At 36.3% G+C, this 14,013-nt stretch overlaps 1 protein-coding gene across 3 annotated transcripts in view; it reads right to left on the bottom strand.

The window, feature by feature from the left end:
* Window positions 1–14,013, bottom strand: part of LOC144892216 (uncharacterized) — a 256,345-nt gene that overhangs the window by 194,561 nt on the left and 47,771 nt on the right. The window lies entirely within an intron of this gene.

Below are 14,013 nucleotides of genomic sequence, written 5' to 3' on the forward strand. Positions count from 1 at the left end.
TTTTAAACATAATTACATATATAAATGACAACAATTATTATTAACCTTGTGGGTAAATCTGCTTCTGGAAAGAACTTTCATAAATCTAAACTCTTGAATAGTAAAAATGAAAAGATTGTAAGTTTTTTTTAAAAACACCCTATGATTCGTTTTGTGAGTACTACAACCAGAGCAAAGCGACCAGGAGAAGTAGAAGGGAAAGATTATTACTACATTTCAATGGAGGAACATATGCGATTGAGGAACGAAGGTCAAATATTTGAGGAGGTCTCTCTTGGTTCTACAAAATATTCACATTGTAAGAGTGAGTTAAATAAAGTAAAATCTAATGGTCTTGGGATTTTAGAAACTAATCCTGAAGGAATGAGACAAATTATTAAACAATTGTGTGGTGATGGAGTTAAGATTTTATCATTCGGTTTTGATATCGATGAGGAGACTCAACGCAAACGTATGAAAAGCAGAGATACAAGTATTAGTGAAGAAGAAATAACAACTCGTATTAATACCAATAAAGAATTTGATGAAATGTTTAAAGAAAAGGATTTATTTCAACACATTTACTATAATGACAAAGAAAAGGAAAATTTTCCCATTGACCTTTACAATTCACTAAATGATATTTTTCAACAAATAAATACAGAAAATGAATACCGAAGAAAGAGTAAGAAAGTTTAAAGAACATCAAGAGTTGGTTTCAAAAGTTGTAAAGCAACAGGAAGAGATAAAGAAGAAACGGAGACAGAAACTAACTGGTGAAGAAGCCTTTGAAAGAAAACAAGAGAAAATTTTTAAACCGCTTTTAAAAACTCAACACCCTACAGTTCCCACGGTAGAATTTACTCCGAAAAAACTTCAAATGCTCAAAGATTTTAGTCAGATAACAAAACAAGAACTTGGAAAATTAGAATATAATGATGAAGAATTATTTCAGAAACTTGAGGAGGTAAATCAACACCCTAATTATGTAGTGGAAGCTCTTCAAAACAATGAATATTTGGCAGATTCAAAAACCAGAGCAGGTCTCATTCCAACAGAAGAACCAGCAGTGTTCCATCTTGTGAAAGAAAAGGTATTGATATTTAATGATGAATTGATGTTCTTGAGTTCTACTCAACCAAATGTTAAATTAACTCCAAGATTAATGTTTCTTCTAACAAACCCCGGATTCAGCGGTTCAAAATATTTTGAGGAACCACTTGATATGGAAAGAGAGGAAGATAGGGTATATATTGAGTTGCTAAATGCACTTGATTATGGAGTTTCTGTTGCTGGTAAAAGTAAGAAGAATGAGAAGGAGAAACATATTATTGATGCTTTCAGTAAGCTTGGTTCGGGTGTTAGTTTTCTTCCAAATGACCCATCACAATTAGTTAATAGGCTATTATTGTTGTTAGGTAGTAAGAAGGCTGGAAACAACAATTGTTTTAATGAATCCTCAGCCATTTTAGATCAGTTGATGAATATGAAAATAATTAATAAATGTCAATACAAAGATATTTTATTAGATATTAAATAAGATGAGAAGCACAATTCTTAGTTTTAATTTCACAACGAGCAATTACACAGCTTCATTCCCTTACCCACTACAACTTGACCCCCTTACCTCATATGAGGCATCTTTGTTGTCAATGGAAACTTACAATACCCTTTTTAATATCACAGAGAAAAACAACAAGTTTAGTTATAATCCAGGAAGTGGATATAAAACTATAACCGTTTCACCCGGAGCTTACGAGATTTCTCAAATATCTTCAGAAGTCTCTCGCCTTATGAAAGAAAAAGGTGATGAACCAAAAAATATGGTAATAGATATTCAAAAACACACTTCAAAATCAACGATTAAGCATAAAAATAATTATAAAGTTGATTTCACGATTGAAAATTCGTTCAGAGAGCTATTGGGTTTCTCTTCAAAAAAGATTGAAACTAACGGGACGTCTTACAGTGATAATGTCATTCAAATATCCTCCGGTATAAATTCAGTATTAATTCATTGTGTTTTGATTGATGGTGCTTATAACGATGGAATAAGAACAAATACAATATTTTCATTCAGTGCATACTCAACCCCGATTGGTTATAAATTTAATACGGAACCAAAAAATCTTGTCTATTTACCTGTGTCAGGAAAAACCATATACAGAGTAAATTTTAGGATAACCGACCAAGATAATCATATGATATCCTTTAATGATGAAATTATATCCATCAGAATTCACCTACGTGAAGTTTTTCAATAAATAAATAATGGTTATTGTGAGAAAACACGAGTTGGGAAAATATAAAATAATTACAGGGGAGGGCATGTACCTTTCACCATACTATACAAGGTATGTGGGTAGAGGATACTATAAACCAAAGAGGCAACGGGGTGTGGGTCATCAATTTCGAAATAAAGGAGATGGGATAATTGATAATCTAATGGGTATTGGTTCAACCATCCTTAAACATAAAGACCTAATTGGTTCAACTGCTTCTGCCGTGGGCTCCGTTGCGGGTGCTATAAAGAGTATAAAAGATGCTCAAAAGGAGTCTCATAAATTACAAGCAATCAAAGAAATAAAAAAAGGTAAAACTCAACTATCTTCACAAGAACGACAAAAAATCATTAAAATACTTGGGTCAGGGTTTCAACGATTTTAATGCTATATAAATACAAGTATGGAAGCGATTGATAGTATCTATGATTTGGATGATACGATTATCATTTCAAACTCCACTAAAAAGGAAGACTATTTTAAGGTAAATGCTATAACACGAACAGACTGGAATTCAAACGGAACAAAAAGTTTTGAAATAAATAATCAACAAACTTACTTGAATATAGCTGATAGTTTCTTGCTGTGTAAATTTAAATTCACTAAGGCTGCGAATAATACTAATGCTACACTCGTAAATGATTTCTTCTGGAAAATGTTTGACAGTGTCCGCCTGTATATTGGAACACAAGAGGTTGAAGCGGTTGATTATGTCTCTGCTACATCTGAAATGATGAAATTTACACTATATTCGTTTAGTGATAGAATGGGTAAGGGAGCTGTTGAAGGTTTTATTCCTGATATGTCAACGGGTACAAACGCAGACCCTGGTTATAGTCAAAGGAAGTCAATGTATAATGATGACGCAAAAGCTGAGAATAGTTTTACCGTAGCAGTACCTCTGAAAGGTATATTTGGATTTTGTGATTATGATAAAGTTTTGTATGGGCTTAAAATTAGATTTCAACTACAAAGGAATGATAATGTAAATAGATTGCTTTTTGGGGTTGAAAATGCTTTTGGAGAAAATAATAAATTTGTTATTAATGATTTGTGTTGGTATATCAGTGAATATACTCCTAATCTTAAAACGGAAGAGATGTTAAATAGAAGACTTAACTCAAAGAAACCGCTAAATGTATCATACCTTAAAAGAAGATGTCAACACGTTAAACTGGAACACACTACCTACACTTGGAATTTGGGTGTTCTTCAAGGAAAGCCACGATACCTCTGGCTCATTTTTAAAAAACCAGATGGAGAGGATGGTACTAATAAGAATAATGCCCTGAGTGATAATGCTAAGGTGAAACAACTTCGGGTTTCTCTTGATGGCACATTTTATCCACGAGATAGATTGGAAATTGATTGGGAAAAAAATGATTATGCGGAAGCTTACAAGTCCTACCAAAAGGTGTGTGAAAGTAATGGTAATAATGATCCTATTTTGGATATGGTTGCGTTTCAAAAACTTTATACAATCTACGCAATTGACCTGAGTTCTCAAAAGGAAACTATAAAGTCTAATCGAGTGGATACTTCTCTATACATTGAAAGAGGGGAGAGTGAAGAGGTTAATGCATATTGTTTGCTTTTGGAGGAAACAGAATTACAGATTAATACAGATAATGGTGTTATGATTAATATCACATAGGTTTTTTCTCATAAATAAATGGCTGGGGTATATGTTAATCAAATCAATCTTAATAAATTAACATCTTGTATTCAAAATCAAAAGCCTTGTATTATTAATGTTAATACAATTCAAAGAAAAGGAGCTGTAAGAATTGATGTTTTACTCACACACACACAAGTAAAAACACTAAATGATGTTGGATCACTTAAAATTAAAATGACGAAACCTATGTTAAAGAAATATTCAATAGACGAGTCAAGAGGAGGATTTCTCCCGTTTCTAATTCCTTTATTTGCTGGTTTAAGTGCGGCGGGAGCATTGACTGGTGGTATTTCAGCAGCGGTAAAAACTGCTAACGAAAGGAAGGCACAACTAAAAGCTCAAAAAGAATTGGAAAGACATAACAAGGAGTTGGAGAAACAAATTAGTGGAAGTGGTGTAATTGTAGATTTTGCTCAAAAACTTGAAAGTCTACCTGATAAAGCTAGATTGTTGGTTGGAGATATGCTTTCCTCTATCGCTCAAGCGGGTGTTAAACTAACTAAACGGGGTAATGGATTGTATCTTTCTCATAAATAAATGGATAAATGGTTTAAACAATTTGGAAAGAATACAACGTCAAATATAGAACTAGCTATGTATTGTAAAACACCAAAAATTGATAATGTGGTTATTTGTATGAGAGATGAATTAATACATATAAATAAGAATACAAAGAATATTATTATGAATTTAGACACACAGAATGGTTCTCATTGGGTTTGTATTCATAATAGTCAGGATAAATATTATTTTGATAGTTATGGTATGCCACCACCTGTTGAAGTAATACAATTCTTACAGAATGGTGTTTATCAAACATTTCAAGTTCAAGAAATTAATTCTAAATGTTGTGGTCAATTATGTTTATATGTATTATTTCAACTCAACAATAATGAAAATTTTTATGATATCATTTTTAATCTAATATAAATGACTTATGTTGGAAAAGATGGTTCTATCTTTGGAAAATCCTCTCAGGATATTGATTTATCAAATTATTATACAAAGGCACAGGCTGAACGACAAAAATATAGTGTAAGTAAAAATATTAATATGAAGAATACTTATAAATTAATCAATTATCCAAACCCTACAGATGCGAATGACTTAATTAGATTTAGTGATTTATCACAATATATATTTTTAAAGAAAACAGCACGTTTTGTTAAACAAGTAAAATTTACAACCACAACACCTGGTTATACTGACCATACACCTTTCCTCATTGAATTTAACTACCTGCTTACAATTGAATTTTATAAAGAAGGACATATAGTTAATATGCGAATTAATAAATGGGGGTACGATATGCCTGATTTAGGGTATAATTGGTCTTTTTCAATAAACATAGAAGACCTACATGATTTGAATCAGTCTCGTAAAGAAGAATATTATCCACTTGGTGAGGATATGGATTTATGTGGAAGTACAATTAATAAACAACAAATACATGGTTTTAAGAAAAGAAAAATATATGATAGTATAGTGATGGTTAGCATGACAAAGAAGGAAGGTCATGAGATAAGGATAGAAAGCCGAGGAATACAAACCGATTTGGTAGTGGGAAGATGGGGTGGTATTACCTGTCATAATATTAATCTCACATATATTTCTGATACATAAATGGCAGGAAGAAGACTACAAGATAATTATAATTTTTGTATTCAAGGATACCTACAAGAAAAGGGTGCTCGGTATTACATACCTTATGATTTGGAGCATATACATGGGAATTTTGTCATAAAAAAACTGGCCTTATACTGATATTGTTAAACCCACAAATAGAGACTTGTTTAAAGTATTAAATAAAAATGAACTTCTCAAAGTTATGAAATATAAAACTCTTTTAGAAATCGTCAACAAATCTTATTGGTATCCTATTATGAGAAAAATAATTATAGATACAAGAATATCTCAAAATCCAGATGAGTATATGTATAATATTCTTTGGGGTTTAAACTCAAGGGTAGCAAGGGATGAGGAAGGAGTTGAAGAAGAGAAGGAGAAAAGAGAGAAAAGAGAGAAGGAGGAGAGGGAACAAAGAGAGAGGGAGGAGAGGGAGATGGAAATCAGAGCGATTCAAAAAAGAGTGGATGTATTACAGCAAGAAGATCAATCTCAACTCACCGAAGAAGAAAATAAAGAAAGAATGAATGCTGTGAAAATATTGATATCAAAAATTGCTAAGATAAATGAGGAAGGAGTTAAAGAAGAGGAGGAAAGAGAGAAAAAGGAGAAGGAGGAAAGGGAGAAAAAGGAGGAGGAGAGGGAGAAAAAGGAGAAGGAGGAGAGGGAGGAAAGGGAGCAAAGAGAGAAGGAGGAAAAATATAAAAAGATGGAAATCAGTGAGATTCGTAAAAGATTGAGTGTATTACAGCAAATAAATCAATCTCAATGCACCGAAGAGGAAATTAAAGAATTAACAACTCTTATGAAGATAATGGTTTCAAAAATAACAACGTCAATGTCTTCAATTTCAGGGAGGAGATTTAAACGAGAAAGTGGTGAAGAAGAAGAAGAAGAAGAAGGAAAAGATTATGTGATTGATGATGTTGGTGTCATTGACTTTAGTTAGTTTTTATTTGTAAATAAATGGAGGAGAGAGTGAAGGCATTCCTTAGGATTCTTTATGTTTTAAAAATAAAGATTGAAATGTATATGTTGAAAACAAAAAAGGTTTTGATACTCTGTCGGAATTTTTCTGATAAATAAATATGAGTTATTGTCTCAAATGTAAAAAGAAAACTAAATCTAAAAATATCTCTTATGTTAAAGCTAAAAATAATAGAGTTTATCAAAAAGGAATATGTCAAGTATGTGGCTCTAAAAAGTGCCAATTCATCTCTCCTAAAAGAGGAGGAGACATACAAAAGTTTCTGTCAGGAAGTAAATTTACAACAACTGGAATTCCAGGGGAATTACACTTTCCAGGGTATTCTTTCTGTGGTCCAGGAACAAACTTGGATAAAAGATTAGATGAGGCTGACAATCCTAAACCTTGGTCTAAACCTACAAATAGGGTTGACGAAGTGTGTATGAAGCATGATATTGCTTATGGGAAAACCACTACGTTGACTGAAAAACATAAAGCCGACAGCAAAATGTTGTATAATTTGTCTTTGATACAAAATCCAACGTTGAGAGAGAAAGTTGATAGGTTTATTGTGAGAAATTTGATAAATGCTAAATTGAAACTTGGTCTTGGTTATTCCTCAAAAAACTATTAGGCTCTAATGATGTCATCAAGACTGAGGAGCTTTTGGCTGAAGAATTACACAAACCTATAATCACAAAGTTTAAAAGAAGGAAGGTTTATTCTAAATACACCGACCACATATGGTCCGCTGATTTAATTGAATTGAATAATGACAGGGGATACAGGTATGCTTTAACCGTTATTGATTTGAGGAGTAGATTTGCCTGGGTTGTCCCTTTAAAAAATAAAAGGGGTGATACTTTAATGTTAGCCTTTAAGCTAATATTTGATAGGGATAAAAGGAAACCAAAGAAGTTATGGACTGATGAGGGAACAGAGTTCTATAACAAAATATTCATGAAATTTCTTAAGGGGAAGGGTATTAAATTATACAGCACCTTTAATGAAGGAAAGGCAGTTGTTATTGAGCGTTTTAATCGTACTTTAAAAGAGAAATTATATAAAAAATTCACACAACTCGGTTCTCAAAAATGGGTGTATTTAATTCAGGATATTGTAGATAATTACAATAATACAGTTCATTCATCAACAAAATCAAAACCATGAGAAACATTTACAAAATTAGAATATGAAAAGGAGATTAATTTGAGAAAGCCCAAGTTTAAAGTTGGTGATATTGTAAGAATATACAAATGGAAAAGTCATTTTGAGAAAGGTTATACACAAAAATGGACTCGTGAATTATTTAAAATCATTGATGCAATGGATACAGTCCCTTGGACCTACAAATTATATGATTTAAATGGAGAAGAAATCTTGGGTTCATTTTACTCACACGAATTACAAAAAACACAAGTAAGCAGCTAATACCCTTGAAAATAATAAATAAATAAATAAAATGTAATGGGGATACGTTTTTAAATCTGTGAACCCCAAACACAGAATCCCACAACTTTTTAGTTGGGGCTTAACTTTTGTGTGTGTATAATGGGGATACGTTTTTAAATCTGTGAACCCCAAACACAGAATCCCACAACTTTTTAGTTGGGGCTTAACTTTTGTGTGTGTATAATGGGGATACGTTTTTAAATCTGTGAACCCCAAACACAGAATCCCACAACGTTTCAGTTGGGGCTTAACTTTTGTGTGTGTATAATGGGGATACGTTTTTAAATCTGTGAACCCCAAACACAGAATCCCTCAACTTTCCAGTTGGGGCTTAACTTTTGTGTATGTGTGAGTGAGTCATAATAATATACAAACCCTAACCCAACCCCATCCCTAACCCAACCCCATCCCTAACCCAAACCCATCCCTAACCCAAACCCATCCCTAACCCAACCCCATCCCTAACCCAACCCATTCCTAACCCAACCCCATCCCTAACCCAACCCAATCCCATACCCAATCCCATCCCTAACCCAACCCCATCCCTAACCCAACCCTAACCCAACCCCATCCCTAACCCAACCCATCCCTAACCCTCACATTCAAAATCCCAACCCTAACCCAATCCCATCCCTAACCCAACCCCAACCCTAACCCTCACATTCAAAATCCCAACCCTAACCCAACCCCATCCCTAACCCAACCCCATCCCTAACCCAACCCCATCCCTAACCCAACCCCAACCCTAACCCTCACATTCAAAATCCCAACCCTAACCCAACCCCATCCCTAACCCTCACATTCAAAATCCCACCCAAACCCTAACATAATCTTTCTTTTCTTCTTTTTTTAAAATACGTATTTCTTTTTTTTTTTTTCCTCTTCCTCCAATTCTGTCTTTCAAGGCTTTCAAGTTTGAAGAAGTAGAAATGGGAAGAAAGAATTTTCCAGCATTTTCTTCCTCGAACTTTCTTGATATTGCTTAAATCAAGCGTCATTAAATAAAGAACATTGTTCATTGCTTTAGAATCCAAAGAGTCTCCAAGAGGAACCCCACAGGTAGAGTCTCCAAAATAAAACCAACTTTCCAAGTTCCCAAGGTATAACCACATTCCTGTTGAGCCTCCAAGATAGGTATCACATTCCGAGTCATCAAAACAAAACCCCCATTCCGAGTCTCCAAAAATATAACCATCTTTCCAAGTCCCCAAGGTAGAACCACAATTTTCAGAAATATTGGGGGTTTCCGTGATAAGTCTCACATAGTATAACTGCGGACAATCAGGGAAAACTTCCCTTTCCCAATTTTTTAGGGTTTCTATGATGTGTCTCACATAGTATAACTGCGGACCATCAGGGAGAACTCTCCTTGCCCAATTTTTTAGGGTTTCTATGATGTGTCTCACATAGTATAACTGCGGACCATCAGGGAGAACTCTCCTTGCCCAATTTTTTAGGGTTTCTATGATGTGTCTCACATAGTATAACTGCGGACCATCAGGGAGAACTCTCCTTGCCCAATTTTTTAGGGTTTCTATGATGTGTCTCACATAGTATAACTGCGGACCATCAGGGAGAACTCTCCTTGCCCAATTTTTTAGGGTTTCTATGATGTGTCTCACATAGTATAACTGCGGACCATCAGGGAGAACTCTCCTTGCCCAATTTTTTAGGGTTTCTATGATGTGTCTCACATAGTATAACTGCGGACCATCAGGGAGAATTCCCATTTCACCATTTTTTAGGGTTTCTATGATGTGTCTCACATAGTATAACTGCGGACCATCAGGGAGAACTCCCCTTTCCCAATTTTCAGAAATTTGTGGGTCTCCAATGTATGACTTGTATTCTGGCTCATCAAGGTAGAACTTGTTCAGTGGGTTTTGTTTTGATAACTCACAACAAGTATCATCATGGTAAAACTCTTTTTCAGGATTTTGTGGATCTCCAAGGTATAACTCTTTGGCTGGGTCATCAAGGTAGAACTCGTTCTGGGGGTCTTGGTTGTTCAAAATGTCTTCAAACAAAAAAATAACTTCATCCCAAGTTGTGTTAAAAGCAGAATTTTCATTTCGTATCTCAGATACAATTTCCTGTGAAAGAAAATAACAATGTATTAATTTAATACAATATTTTTATTTGTATAAATCAAGCTCTATGAATATTAAAATAAACTTTGTTAACTCTTACACGAGTCTCATCTAAAAAAAAAAAAATTAAAATAAATAATTAAATTAATAATTAATTAAATAAATAAATAAATAAATAAACAAACTTACCTCCATTGATAAGAGGTTCGAGTCCAGTTCATCAATCTGAAGGTTGAGTTCTACACAGGTAGTAGGACTCCAAGGAATAGCAAAGTTATCCCATTCCATTTCGGCATAGTAGTCCATTCTCAAGTGAAGCAGAAAGCGTGTTTGAAAAAGCCTGTGTGGTCGGTGCCTTTTATAAGGACTGGGTGTGTCATTTCCTGTGGAAATTCCCTGGGCGTGTCTTAACTGGAAATGATGTGATGGGAATTCCCTGAAAATGATGTAATGTATTACCTGGAAATGATACAATGCTAAAGAGTTTATAAAGTGGGTGGGGCTTAGCAAAGTGGGTGGGGCTTAGCAAAAGTGGGCGGGGCTTAGCAAAAAGTGGGTGGGGCTTACCAAAAAGTGGACGGAGCTTAACAAAAGGTGGACGGAGCTTAACAAAAGGTGGACAGAGCCTACCAAAAAGTGTGTGGCACTGGAGGCGCTCAGACAAGAACATTGAGGGAGGTTTATCATTTTATTTTAGCTCAGTTAAAATATCTTGATAAAGAACCAAACTCAAACATATTTTTTGTTAATGTATTAGACGGTGAGGAGAGTGGCAAGAGAATTAAATTATTTCCCACGCATAAACAAATATTTGTAGGGTCGTTGTTTGAGTGGGTCAAAGATGATTCACCAGATGATATTAAGAGTAAAAGGTTCAAAGGTCCATAAGGTCAGAAGGATCACAGGTTCACACAGAAGGACCATTGTTTAAGTGGTCTAATGAATAAGGATAACATGTCAAAAGGTTAGAAGGTTCGTAAAGAACAGGGTGAGAGAAATAGAGGTGTTTAGGGGCAATGAGGGAGGGGAAAAATTAACATGTAAGTCAATGGGAAAATGAGAGTGTCCCAGAAGCAACATATATACACTACTAGCAAGTGAGTGAGTGAGAGTGAGTCAGCAAGTGAGTGAGTGAGTGAGAGTGAGTCAGCAAGTGAGTGAGTGCGAGTGAGTCAGCAAGTGAGTGAGTGAGAGTGAGTCAGTAAGTGAGTGAGTGAGAGTGAGTCAGCAAGTGAGTGTCAGTAAGTGAGTGAGTGAGAGTGAGTCAGTAAGTGAGTGAGTGAGAGTGAGTCAGCAAGTGAGTGAGTGCGAGTGAGTCAGTGAGTGAGTGAATGTGAGTCAGTAAGTGAGTGAGTGCGAGTGAGTCAGCAAGTGAGTGAGTGCGAGTGAGTCAGCAAGTGAGTGAGTGCGAGTGAGTCAGCAAGTGAGTGAGTGCGAGTGAGTCAGCAAGTGAGTGAGTGCGAGTGAGTCAGTGAGTGAGTGACCGCATCAAAATCTGCGCTCATTTGGGTGCCTAATGGCGGGTGCCTACTGGGGAGGGGGGGGAGGATTCCCCCGACCCAAAACTGGTATTTACTTTCTTCTGCGAAACAACACACGGAATTCCGATGAACAAACTTGACCACAACCTCCATCTCCCGTGATGCACCAAAGTTTGTGAATGGAATAGAAAAAAAATCGGGCCCTGTGGGGTGGGGGGGGGGGGGCGCACTGGTGTAGCGAGGGGGGTTGGGGGGGTGCAAGGGGCGGTCGCGCCGAGCGGCACTTTTGGGGGGCGGCAAATTTGTTCTTTTGCATTTATCATTTTGGACACTTCGTACCATTTTGCCGCGACGCATTAAAGCGCAAGCGAAGGGAGGAGTTAAACTGTGCAAATTAGAGTCCCTGTATAAAGAGAGTTGCGCCATGCGCTGACCCGAGATTTCTGGTCACGTGATTTCGTGGCGCCATTTTGTGTCTAACTTCACCGTGCGTGAACGTCAGCTTGGTACGGGAATGTTGTTTATTGCCAAACAAAATGACTGGTTGTTCTGCTTTTGGTTGTTCAAACCAATCTGGGAAATATAAGATGTATAGATTTCCAAGTGATAAAGTCAGAAGACAAATTTGGGAAGCGAAAGTCAGACGAAAGAGCTGGAAAGCGATCGACTCCTCGAGACTCTGCCAGGTAGGCCCACGCCACTTGATGATCGATGTTCAAAAGCAATTCTATCTGCTCGGTTTTTTTTTGGTTGTCTGTCCGTTGAAAACCCTTTTGAAGGGAAGTGATTTGTGTTTGTTTATAATCTTCAAGGAGCTGGCCAAAAATGCATTTCCGTGGGAAGAACCCTGCTCAATTTTTTTCGGGTAGTCCTAGCGGACCGCATATTGTCATTGATTGATGAAATGTCCCGGTACAGTGACATTGCCTGGTCTGCGGTTGGGTAGTCTGCGGGCAATGTCACTGTACTTTTTCAGAGGGAATTAATTTTGATTTTATAGGGGTGGGAAACCCATGGTCCGTTTTGTTTTCAGTTGTCTGTCCGTCCATTCAAAACTTATTCCGAGGCAAGTTATTTTTTTGGTTTAAAATCTTTAGCCTAATCGGCAATCATAAAAGCAATTTTAGGGGGGGACCTGCTCAATTTTTTTGCGGGTTGTGCAGCCATCCATACGTCCAAAATTTGACGAGTTATTGTTTGCTTTGTACAGTGCTCATGCGTCTTGTGGCATATTTGCTCAAATATTTCCCACCCCGGGATTTATGGCCAAATTGTAGTGATGGAAGATTTTGCACATTGGACAATCCCTATATATTTAACCTGGTGACAACTATCGTTCCCAAAACATACAATATGAGAGTAGTGAACAGAGTAGTGATGAGTCTCACGTGTGAGGAGTGAACGGAGTAGTGATGAGTCTCACTTGTGAGGAGTGAACGGAGTAGTGATGAGTTTCACTTGTGAGGAGTGAACGTAGTGGGATGAAGTGTTGGTCTGGTCAGAGTGTTGTATTACGGGCAGAGTTTTCTTACGGTCTGAATGTATGAATCATGTTCTGTACTGAATGTTTACTGTGTTGGCCTCATCGTGTTCCTGGTGAAATTAAACAAGTTATGGTGAATACGACGTCTTATCTGTGCTTTTCCATATCTGTTCGACTAGACGAACCGTGCACACTGCAGGTATTTTTAAAAGTTTTTTCTCTGTTTAATTACGGCTTGGCGCAGTCGAAAATTAAGTGTTGATTAAGTCGCCAGCTATGAAACATATTAATCGATCAGGCAATATCCATCAGAGTTCTGGGCAAGGGTGTAGTAATAAATGAACGTTTCAATCTTACTAGATGCCGATGACGTTTTCCTTATGTCAGAGACAGAAGCTGACTTGCAGCTTGTTAAATCATTACAATGGAAATTGAATATAAATGTCGATAAAACTAAAGTTGTACACTATAGAAATATGGCAATACCACGTACAGAATTTGTTTTAAGTGTGTTAGACTATATGTCGGCTGGAAGTCCTACACCGGAATTGCTCTCGGCACCCTTTAAAAAATATTGGATATGCCCACACTCCTTTCTAAAAGTTATTAAAATTCAGAGAACGACAGCATTGGTTTGTCTTACTTATAATGTTAGCTCTTATATGCAATGTTGGCTTGTAATATGCATTGCCATACCACTTTTAATATCACCACACAGCTCTTTTTCACGGCAATAGCTGAGTTTTTGACAAAACAAATATCACCTGTGTGTAATAATAAGACTAAATATGTGTAGTAAAATTTTTTTTAGCAGGTTTAGAATATATCACCCCATATCGCGAATGTACATGTATATCTAATCCGACACACTTAGACACAAAATGGCGTCCAAATTTGAGTTGACACAACTCTCTATATACAGGGACTCTAGTGCAAATGGCCCCGCCCTTAGTTTGCTGACCAATGTTTGAGGCT

The sequence above is a fragment of the Myxine glutinosa genome, chromosome 5 (genome assembly GCF_964187855.1).
Source record: "Myxine glutinosa chromosome 5, kmMyxGlut1.1, whole genome shotgun sequence".
In the NCBI taxonomy this organism is placed as follows: domain Eukaryota; kingdom Metazoa; phylum Chordata; class Myxini; order Myxiniformes; family Myxinidae; genus Myxine; species Myxine glutinosa.